We start from the raw sequence: 12,019 nt of genomic DNA on the forward strand, positions 1-12,019 counted from the left end.
AAGTGCTGGTGTGGTGCCCCCCGCCCCAAACATACACACTTTCCTTTCTAGCGGCTGACCTTCCCCATACTCCACATGTAACTGAATTCAGCCAGTTTTTGACAGCCACAGTTCTGTTGCAGCTGGTTAAAAAAAATGGTGCCAGAGCCCATGCCATTACAGGCTTCCGAACCAACTGGACAAGCCAAAGGCAAACATCCATAACGAATTTCTGCACAAGCCTACTCAATAGTGCTAAAGGAAGAAACATGATCACTTTGTTATGTTTTTAAGTCAGGAAATCTCAGATTCTGGTGATTGCCTCCTCAAACTTAGAGCTGATGGTAACCTGGGGTCTGCATGTGTTAATGTTCCTAGGGGAATAGGTTCATTCAGGGTTTGGGGCTGAAAATAATCCTTCCCATCACTCTAGCTCTTTAATTGGTTAATTTCTGTATGTGGAAAAAAATGACAAAATTTCTACAGTTGGGAGGTCCTATATGATAGCTTTTGAACATGTGCCACACAGATAACAGGTGAACATTTGGGCCAAAATTGTTTGGAAGCTGTATGAATTGTGTCTCCTAAGTAGAACTCAAACTATGTGCTTTGAATGCATCAGGAGGTGGAATCTTGATTCATGTCAAAATCGAGCATGCAAAATAGGAGTGGTTTTTTCTGATAAACATGGCAGAGAGACTTTTCTCAACAGAAGCTTGTTCTCAAAAGGTCAATGAGAGAAACCATGTTTAGGAACCCCACACCATTTTTATAATGGGTCAGATGTGCTTTAAGTAAAGTCTGGATTGCAATGAGTCATGTGCCAATATGTGTATCTCTGTCTGTCTGCTTGTCTTTGTCTGTGAATCCTAAAACCAAGAAGCCTGAAACCTGCCATAGACATGAAGGCCAAAATACTATTCAATGGAAATTCTGCTGGGATTCCACTTCTTCTGGTTGTGCAACCCTATCTTGAAAGTGCTAGGGTGCACAACTTTAATGACCATCAGTGGCCAGAGATCCAGAAGGGTGAAGGAAGTTTTCTTTTATCTTGAATGCTTAACTGAAGGATGTATCCTGAGAAGCTGCCTTCAACTTAACAACAGATTGGGCATGGGATTTGTGACACCTTCAAGATGTGTTGACTGGCAAAAAGAAAATGCACTCAAATGATGTAAAGTAGGGGACTAAAGAGTTTCTGAGCTTTGTAGAACTAGGTACTTCTGCTAGTCTCTCCATCATCAATAAAATAGCAGGTCCTTATTTCTTACTATATTTATTAATGAATACAGGAATTTACTATGCACAGCCAAAATTCTGTTATGAACCTGGGTTTTCTAAGGATATGAAAATGGGCTCCTGCCTTTTTTAAATAGCACAACATTTATTTTATCCCTACTTAAACAGGTACTTCACAATGGACAAGAATTCATAGGTGCTTTCCATGATATAAAAGCATATTTATTTAAGCCAGTAAAACCTTTCATTCAAGTAGCCAAATGTTTTCTATCAATTGTCCTAGACTCTCACAGCAGACAAATGCCCCATTAGAAAGAGAGGCTATTATAAAATAACAGCTGGGAATGCATTTCCTTATCATAGAATTGTAGAATTGGAAGAGACCTCACAGACCATCCAGTCCAACCCCCTGCAAGAAGCAGGAAAATCTCATTCAAATCACAGTATTCCAGGTGTGGCCTGACCAAGGCAGAATAGAGCGGTAGCATGACTTCCCTGGATCTAGATGCTATACCCCTATTTATGCAGGCCAGAATCCTATTGGCTTTATTCGCCACCACATCATATTGTAGGCTCATGTTTAACTTGTTGTCCACAAGGACTCCAAGATCTTTTTCACATGTACTGCTATCGAGCCAGGCATCGTCCCCCATTCTGTATCTTTGCATTTCATTTTTTCTGCTGAAGTGAAGTATCTTGCATTTGTCCCTGTTGAACTTCATTTTGTTAGTTTCGGCCAATCTCTAGTCTGTTAAGATAGTTTTGAATTCTGCTCTTGTCTTCTGGAGTATTAGCTATCCCTCCCAGTTTGGTGTTGTCTGCAAACTTGATCGTGCCTTCTAACCCTTCATCTAAGTCATTAATAAAGATGTTGAACAGAACCGGGCCCAGGACGGAACCCTGCAGCACTCCACTCGTGACTTCTTTCCAAGATGAAGAAGACACATTGGTGAGCACCCTTTGGGTTCGTTCGCTTAACCAATTACAGATCCACCTAACCGTAGTTTTGTCTAGCCCACATTTGACTAACTTGTTTGCCAAAAGGTCATGGGGGACCTTGTCAAAGGCCTTACTGAAGTCCAGGTACACTACATCCACGGCATTCCCTGCATCTACCTAGCTTGTAACTTTATCAAAAAAAGAGATCAGATTAGTCTGGCTTGATTTGTTTTTGGTAAATTCGTGTTGACTATTAGCAATGACTGCATTTGTTTTTAATTGTTTGCAGACCACTTCCTTAATTATCTTTTCTAGAATCTTGCCTGGTATCGACGTGAGGCTAACCAGATGGTAATTGTTTGGGTCGGGTTTTTTTTTTCCCTTCTTGAAGATAGGGACCACATTCGCCCTCCTCCAATCTGCTGGGACTTCTCCCATTCTCCAAGAACTCTCAAAAATGATTGCTAGTGGTTCTGAAATAACTTCCACTAGTTCCTTCAATACTCTTGGGTGTAATTGATCCGACCCTGGAGACTTGAATTCATTTAGAGCAGCCAGGTATTCCTGGACAACGTCTTTCCCTATTTCGGGTTGGATTTCCTCCAATCCTTCATCCACTCCATGTTGCTGAGGTTGAGGCTGGCTTTCTTTTTGTGAGAAGACTGAGGTAAAGAAGGCATTAAATAGTTCTGCCTTTTCCCTATCCCGTCAGAATTTCCTCATCTTTTCCTCGCAGAGGCCCTATCGCCTCCTTGTTCTTCCTTTTCCTACCGACGTAAGCAAGGAAGCCCTTTTTAATGTTTTTAATGTCTCTGGCAAGCCTGAGCTCATTTTGCACTTTAGCCTTGCGAACAGGAGTTGGCTATTCGTTTGAATTCTTCTTTGGTGATTTCTCCCCTTTTCCACTTCTTGTGCATGTCTTTTTTGAGTCTTAGACTAGTTAGAAGTTCCTTGGACATCCATTCTGGCTTCTTTGCACTTGTCTTGATTTTATTCTTTGTAGGCACTGTTTGCATTTGTGCCTTGAGTATTTCACTTTTGAAAAACTTCCATCCACCTTTGACTCCCTTGTCTTTTAGTATTGGTGTCCATGGAATGCTGCTCAGTATTTCCTTCATTTTTTGGAAGTCAGCTCTCCTAAAGTCCAGAATGCGGGTTTGATTTTTTTTTCTTTTGGCCTTCCTTTGTACTGCAAACTGCAGGAGCACATGGTCACTTGCACCTAAGGATCCAATCACTCCAACTGCATTGATCTGGTCCTCCGTGTTTGTTAGGATGAGGTCAAAAGTAGCCGATCCCCTTATTGCCTCTACTACCTTCTGGACCATAAAATTGTCTGCAAGGCAAGTGAGGAATTTATTGGACTTTGTACTTTTGGCCGAGTTCGTTTTCCAGCAGATATCAGGATAGTTGAAATCACCTATGACTACTATACCTCTTCTTTGTGCCTGTTTGGTCAGCTGCTGACAGAAGGCTTCATCAAGTTCTTCATCCTGCTGCAAATAGCTAACTAAAGTAGTGTCTATAAAGGAACATATTATTCTTACATAAAATAAATGATTGTCCGTTCTTTGGGAAATGCTTCCATTTTGAGCAACAAAATGTTCAAAAACATAGGTGGTGTAAATCAGGTATATGTATTATTACTTATTTGTGACACATGTGGCATATATTTCTTTGGTTTTTTATAACAATGATTTTTTTTTAAACCCTTCTTTTCTTTAGGTCATTGTGGGTCCACACCCCAAACAATGTCCCCTGAGCTCATTGTTGTGGTCACTAAAAATTTAGCAGCAGGAAAGGTTTTCTGAACACCACCTAGTTTTTGTTTTAGACATTTAATCAAATCTGTTAGCAACAATATGCAGTGTTTACAGTAGACTCTGCAGAAGATGCTTCAACTGTACTTCAGAAAAAGGAAATCAGCCTATTTTGCAAGCCTTGCAAATGCTGTTTTATCAGTAAATGTTTGATTTTTATAGTTATTTTATATACCTATTTATTTATTTATGACATTTCTATCTCGCTTTTCTCCACTCCTGAGGAGACTCAAGACAGCTTTACATATAGGCAGCAATCTGATGTCTTAAAAACTATATAAAATTAAAATGGACATTTAAAATAGAATAATAAAATACAATTAAAACAATTAGAAACATTAAAAAACATACAATCGTAGTTAATTACATAATCCACCAGCATAACATAAAATTGGTATATAATAGGTTTATATATCTGGGATCATGTAAAACTTTATTGGATGGAACGGGGTCGCAAGTGGAAAATGATTAAGAAGCCCTAATCTAGGCTGCAATCCAGTGTGAGAGCACAGCATTTATAACCACCTTGTTCCACCAGATGTCACACCCTCTTTCCTAAGTGTCCTTACAAAACAGGAGTACTGGATTAAGCTTTCGGTAGTGTTGGTCAATGATTTTGAAGCTGCTGGGGTCTCAGTGGTTGGGGGCTTCACTTACTCACCAGAGTGACGTGGATGGAAAGTTTTAACTCTAGTCAGGTAACTGGATATTAATTTAGTAGCCCCAGTATGGAAGAGGCATTTTTCTCTAACCTTCATCCCACCTTCCCTCCCTGTGTTTGGATTATTGCTATGTGCATGTATATGTTGACTAATCTGTCACAACCTTGGGGGAGGATTCAGGATTCAATTACTAGTGTCTATAGACATTGGAATTGTGAGAGGATTCAGTAAAGGGACTTCTGTGTAGAATGGAGCTTGCCTTGTCCATCTAGGGGCAGACACATTGCCTACATCCTTTTGATGCAAATCTCAACCAACCCACCTCATTGATTAATAGGCTGGTTAGTCAATGTCTGGATCTATACCCATACTTGTGCCAATCCTATCAACAGCTGTAATCAAATAAAGATGTGACCTATTTATTCTACTGAATATGTGTGGTTTACAATGTAGAAACGATCTTGCTCCTGAATGCATAATTGGGTTTCTCTCACATAAAAACAATAAAGATAACCTCATCAAGTATAATCCACTTTAGAACTGTAATTTTAGTGAGGAAACAGAACTCGAGATTTTGATGAAAAAATGAAAGCATTTTAAAATCTTTTAAAGGACAATTTAGGAAAGAGAAAGTTGATTGCACATGTACACTGCTACATTTAGTATGTCATTTCACTGTAAGGACAAAATGAATGTTGAAATGTTGACATTTCTTGTGGAATGAAGTTTCCATTTATGGAACAATTTTAATATTCTGCATATGTTATATTGGAAATTGCCTGACATTTATTTCTGTCCCCCTCTTAGTAAAAAAAAAAATTATTTCTCTGGTAGCAAAGAAAGCTTGCTAAAAGATATCTCTTGTACGTACAAGATTTTAGTCAAATATCAGGAATTATGAGAAGTTTTGTTTAATTTCTCATGGTAAGATGTTTGGATGTGCTGATTTTTTGAAACTGAAGGGGAAAGCTACTTTTCACACCACTAGGAAAAGAAGAAAATAAATTCCTGTGCAGAAAGTTCTGTTTTCTATAAAAATCAACAATGTGTAAATTTTACAGAGACTAAATCTCCAATCATAACCTTTTTGCACAGGAATTAACACTTATGCATAGAAATATTATCTTCCACAATGTACAATTTTTTGTACAGACTAACTCCTGAACTGTGAAGATTATTATCCACCCAAGATTCTCATTTCCAGAGTTTCTCCACCCTTGAAAACATGTTTTGGAATACTTTCCAGAACTGTTTACAGTAGATGAATATTGTGAGATAGATTGAGGGGAAAGATAAACAAACATTATGAATTATGGCTGTTCCTATCTGCACTCTATGGCAAGGAAATGAATTTGTTGCTCAGACAACTTCAAGTCAGACCTATATGTAGCTCCCTATTATTTAAGACTCAAGAAAATGAAAAATAGTGCATATTACTCTCATGAAGCAGCCTAAGACAAACATGAGGAATCATTACCACTTATAATACATAATAATGGCACTAAGAACACAGCCCAACAGAAAACATTATTGGTGTCTGTCTTGGGTTTTAGGCCCATTTCTGGGGTTATTTGGGGCACTGATACAGAAAATTGCATTGGATGGACCGCATCATCTCTAGTGTCTTGGGTATGGTTGTCATGATTTTCTATGGGCGAGCAGATGAAGACGCTAGTGCACACACACACACTTATTCGTATCCTGCCCCATCTCCCCAAGGGGACTCAAAACAGCTCACAGTAAAGATGGCATATGTTCTGTATCTCAAAACCCAGAGCTGAGAGGGGGAAATTGTTTCCATTTTTGTGAATCAGCAAGTCAAATATACCCAGAAATAGATCTAACTTCTGAGCCACCAAAATGTGTGTTGGTCAGTGTGATCCACTTTAACTGCCATAGTTCCATTATATCGAAGTCTGAATAGTTTTCTGGATACTCTGGCCTAGAATTCTAATTGTCCCTCCAAACTCTGCAAATTCCAGAATTCCGTAGGATGGACCCATGGCAGTTAAAGTGGGATAATAGTGCTCCAATAGTGTTAACGGGATCCAGATGTTTTCAATTTCATCTCCCTTCACTTTGCATAACTGGCCATGTGTATGGGATTTATTCGAGTTGAAGTACAAAACTTTGGAGGAGTGCAACATATCCCCAACCATGTCATAAGAGTATTGCTACAGCAGTGGCCTAGAACTGACAATACAGGACAAGGTAGGTTATGTAGGTTTATTCTTAAATTGAATTTGTATGTAAGTACAAACAAGAACGGGTACATTTTAAGTGTAACTCCAGCCAGTCTTTTTTAGTTTTGAATAGCATAGCAATTTTGCTTTGCTGTCTGTGCCTCTGTTCAGAAGATTTCACCTCACTTTCTATCCCTGTGACAATTGGATTTTGAAAAAAATGGGTTGTCATAGAAACAAGGATTAGTAATAAAGCTTGAATGGGGACACAGTTTTCCCATGATAACTCTTACAGGAGTTAATTCTATTCCTATGGATAGATTTCCTCTCACTTCCTATTGTCTCAGGGACAAGAAGAGAGATTAAATCTTTCTCATGAGGATACAGACAGCAATACAAATCTCACAGTGGCTCTAACCCCACTCCATACTCATCAAAACTAAAAAATAATAATCATGGAACACTACTTTAAATGCAAATTGGACAGATGTTTATCTTAACATATTATTGAATTATTTAATTATTGAGGAGTTGCATGTAAGCCACATGTTTGTAACTCTGGTACAAGGGTGGACAATTTGAAGCCTTCCAACAATTGGGAAGCAACTGCCATATATCTGTCTAGGATACTCAATGGTAAGAAGTGGGGGTACAGTTCTATTGCATCTAGTATGACATAAATTACCAATTCCAGCTATATACAGTCTTGCAAAAAGTTGTTTGTGTGAATCATAATTTTCTCCAGTGGAGCCCAGTTGACAGATGAAGAGACTCTGCCAGATCTATTATTATATTCTAATATTCAGGTGTGCATTTGCAATATGGAAGTACAACAGAAAATGATGTCACAACCTGTTATTGAATGATGGTGGTGTAAGTCCAAGTCACATCACTGTAACACACATTTTTAATACGATGACCAAAATCTGCTAAAAATATTTCCCCATCTTTCCTCTGCTGCACATCTCCCAACACCAGGCATGTAGCCCGGGGGGGGGGGGAGGCTCGAGGGGCTTCAGCCCCCCCCCCAAAAAAATCTCAGGGTGGTAGAATCATAGAATCATAGAATTGGAGAGTTGGAAGAGACCTCACAGGCCATCCAATCCAACCCCCTGCAAGAAACAGGAAAATCTCATTCAAAGCACCCCCAACAGATGGCCATCCAGCCTCTGCTTAAAAGCCTCCAAAGAAGGAGCCTCCACCACAGTCTGGGACAGAGAGTTCCACTGCCGAACAGCTCTCACAGTGAGGAAGTTCTTCCTGATGTTCAGGTGGAATCTCCTTTCCTGTAGTTTGAAGACATTGTTCCGTGTCCTAGTCTGCAGGGCAGCAGAAAACAAGCTTGCTCCCTCCTCCCTATAACTTCCCCTCACATATTTGTATATGGCTATCATGTCTCCTCTCAGCCTTCTCTTCTGCAGGCTAAACATACGAGCTCATTAAGCCGCTCCTCATAGGGTTTGTTCTCCAGATCCTTGATCATTTTAGTCGCCCTCCTCTGGACGCTTTCCAGATTGTCAACTGTGGTGCCCAGAATTGGACACAGTATTCCAGGTGTGGCCTGACCAAGGCAGAATAGAGGAGTAGCATGACTTCCCTGGATCTAGATGCTATACCCCTATTTATGCAGGCCAGAATCCCATTGGCTTTTTTCACTGCCGCATCACATTGTAGGCTCATGTTTAACTCCAAGATCTTTTTCACACGTACTGCTGTCAAGCTGGGCATCATCCCCCATCTTTGCATTCCATTTTTTTCTGCCGAAGTGAAATATCTTGCATTTGTCCCTGTTGAACTTCATTTTGTTAGTTTCGGCCCATCTCTCTAGTCTGTTAAGATAGTTTTGAATTCTGCTCCTGTCTTCTGGAGTATTAGCTATCCCTCCCAGTTTGGTGTCGACTGCAAACTTGATGATCGTGCCTTCTAACCCTTCGTCTAAGTCATTAATAAAGATGTTGAACAGAACTGGGCCCAGGACAGAGCCCTGTGGCACTCCACTCGTGACTTCTTTTCAAGATGATTGGTGAGCACCCTTTGGGTTTGTTCGCTTAACCAATTACAGATCCACCTAACCGTAGTTTTGTCTAGCCCACATTTGACTAACTTGTTTGCCAGAAGGTCATGGGGGACCTTGGCGAAGGCCTTACTGAAATCCAGATACGCTACATCCACGGCGTTCCCCGCATCTACCCAGCTTGTAACTTTATCAAAAAAAGAGATCAGATTAGTCTGGCATGATTTGTTTTTGGTAAATCTGCGTTGACTATTAGCAATGACCGCACTTGTTTCTAAGTGTTTGCAGACCACTTCTTTAATTATCTTTTCCAGAATTTTGCCTGGTATCAACGTGAGGCTAACCAGACGGTATTTGTTTGGGTCGTCCTTTTTTCCCTTCTTGAAGATAGGGACCACATTCGCCCTCCTCTGCGAGAAGGCCTTATTTAAACTGTTGTTTATTATTTAAACAGTTATGTTTATTCATATGATGATCTGATCACCATGCTCAATATATCCCATATGCATGGGGGTATTGGGATAATGATACAAAAGGTTTGCTAGGATAGATCTTCTCTCACTCATACTCAGCCCCCCCCCCTCCCCGAATCAAAATCCTGGCTACGGGCCTGCCCACCACATACATTTCTTTCCTTGTGGAGAGCTCAAGGAACAACATAAAAATATCCCATGATTTTCCTACAGCTGGATGCACAGCAGTAACATCATCCTCAAAGACCACTAGAGGAAATTATTGACTTCAGGGAACTGACTTTGGATAAGCAAGCATAGTGATTTCAGACTTCATAATCATCTATCAGCTCATACAATCCTCTGAAGGCTTATTGCTAGAGTTACAATTTGCCTCAATCTGTATCCTACTATGTTCTAATCTCACTCTCACAACAATGTGTCTACTCTGGAGTCCTGTGTTCAGTTATGGACACTTCATTTTAAGAAGGATATAGACAAGCTGGAGTGGGTTCAAAGAAGGGCAATGACAGTGATAAGAGGTATGAACAACAAAGCATTTGAGAAGAGATTGAAGGAGCTGGAGAAGTTTAGCTTGGTAAAAAGGAGTCTGAGGAGTGACACGATTGTGCTTTTTAAATACTTCAAGGGTAATCACAGAGAGGAAAGGATATGCTTGTTATCTGCTGTCCCAGGGGGTAGGTAATGGTTTTTAGCTACAGGAAGGTTGGTTGTGATTGAACATTAGAAGGGACTACTTGACAGCAATCATGGGTCAGTAATGAAATCCATTATCTAGAGAGTTAGTAAGATCTCCTTTCGATATGTTTAAAAAGAGGGTACCTGCTGGGGATGCTTTAATAGAAGATCGGGTTCGGGCTGTGGCGCAGACTGGAGATCAGCTGCAATGAATCACTGCAATGAATCACTCTGACCAGGAGGTCATGAGTAGAAGGTCCACTCGGAGCCTATGTTTGTTTGTCTTTGTTCTATGTTAAAAGACATTGAATGTTTGCCTATATGTGTAATGTGATCCGCCCTGAGTCCCCTTCGGGGTGAGAAGGACGGAATATAAATGCTGTAAATAAATAAATGAAATAAATCCTATATTGAGCTGTGGTTACTTCCAATGCTTTAAGTCCATGATTCTATTATATATCTAATTTAATGTTGCATTAAAGCCATCAGCGGATCTGGTCAATGGACCAAAAGCAACAAAAGCTCACACTAAAACCAACCAGCAACTTTTAAAGGTTCAGTTTATCTCCTTGTCCAGCAGGCTTGTGCATTTCGGCTGAACCTCACTCAATTTCTGCTGGCCAGATACTGGTAGATCCCCATATCAAGGGCCTCCACCATCTTGCTCCCTGGGGTAGCAAGGAGGGTATATAAAGAAAGGGTGAAACTCTATGGAGAGGGAGAGGGAGAGGGTGGTGGGGGGGGGGAAGAGAACTAGGTTAATTGCTGTAAAAGCAAGTTTTATGCATATGTCTTTGATGTTTTTATAGTTTTAATGGTTTTAATCTACAGTTGTATGTATTTTATTTAGATATGTGATATATTTTTATATATTTGTAAGGCATTGAATTTTGCCATTTATTATGTTGTAAACCGCTTTAAGTCCCCCCAGGGATGAGAAAAGGGGTATAGAAATGCAGTTAATAATAATAATAATAATAATAATAATAATAATAATAATAATAATATCCCCATTTTTGTGTGCCTCCTGAAAACAGGCACACTGCGAGATGGAATTTTCAGACCACAACCAAAAAATACAGCTAGATCTGGTCCATTGGTGGCAATGAGAGGCTCACCGGGCTCCCCATCAGTTTAGACAATGGCATTGTTTGTCCTTCTATCCTTCATTAAGGATCTGGATTAAAAAGCATCAGAGTTAAAATACCACTCTTTGTGATCCTTTCCCTTTGGTCTATAGAGAAGACCTGGGTTTAATGCTTCGTTATTGCTGTTTCTACTTTAGAGAAGGCAGTCAGCAGCACGTGTGCTCTCTTCCTGCATACAGCTTTCCATTAAGACATTTTAAGGAGGCTTCCCACTTCCCACTGGGAAGGAAAAGTGATGACCTGGAGATAGCCTCTGGGCTTCCTTTAAAAAGTCCTCTTTTTAATTTTGATTTGTACTGCAGGCCCTGCCTGCCTTTTTCCTCCCTAGTGTCTTTCTGCTTTGGGTTTAATGTTTCTTTAAAGCTGTTTCTACTTTCTACTCTAGAGAAAAGGTAGCTAGTTGGTAGCAGTTTTGTTTGCTGGAATTATTATTATTAATTATTATTATTATCTTTTAGAAGTATTTTCTGAAGGAGGGGAGGAGAAAAAGAAGCTAAAAGTGTGACTCTCCAAGCCGCCAAATGCACATACGCACCCCACCCACCTGTCTCACATGTTCCCAACTCCCAGTCAGTTGCACCAAATAAAAAGAATCAAGAAAATAAAGGAAAATAAAAAAGATTCAAGAGAGAGGCCAAGCCAAAAAATACACTGAGGCCAGGTCGCAGTTATGATGCTGAATAGGGGAGGAGGAGCCATGATCGGCTGCCATGTGGTCCCACTGTTGTTGTTTATTTGTTCAGTTGCTTCCAACTCTTCGTGACCTCATGGACCAGCCCACACCAGAGCTCCCTGTCAGCCGTCCCCACCCTCAGCTCCTTCAAGGTCAGGCCAGTCACTTCAGTGATCCCATTACAGGTGGTAAAACATGATGGCTGGGCCCT

The 12,019-nt window shown here is 40.2% G+C and overlaps 1 protein-coding gene across 1 annotated transcript in view; it reads right to left on the bottom strand.

Annotated features, from left to right (window-relative positions):
* Positions 1-12,019, bottom strand: part of cntnap5 (contactin associated protein family member 5) — a 482,960-nt gene that overhangs the window by 177,036 nt on the left and 293,905 nt on the right. The window lies entirely within an intron of this gene.

The sequence above is a fragment of the Anolis carolinensis genome, chromosome 1 (assembly GCF_035594765.1).
Source record: "Anolis carolinensis isolate JA03-04 chromosome 1, rAnoCar3.1.pri, whole genome shotgun sequence".
Taxonomy (NCBI): Eukaryota; Metazoa; Chordata; class Lepidosauria; order Squamata; family Dactyloidae; genus Anolis; species Anolis carolinensis.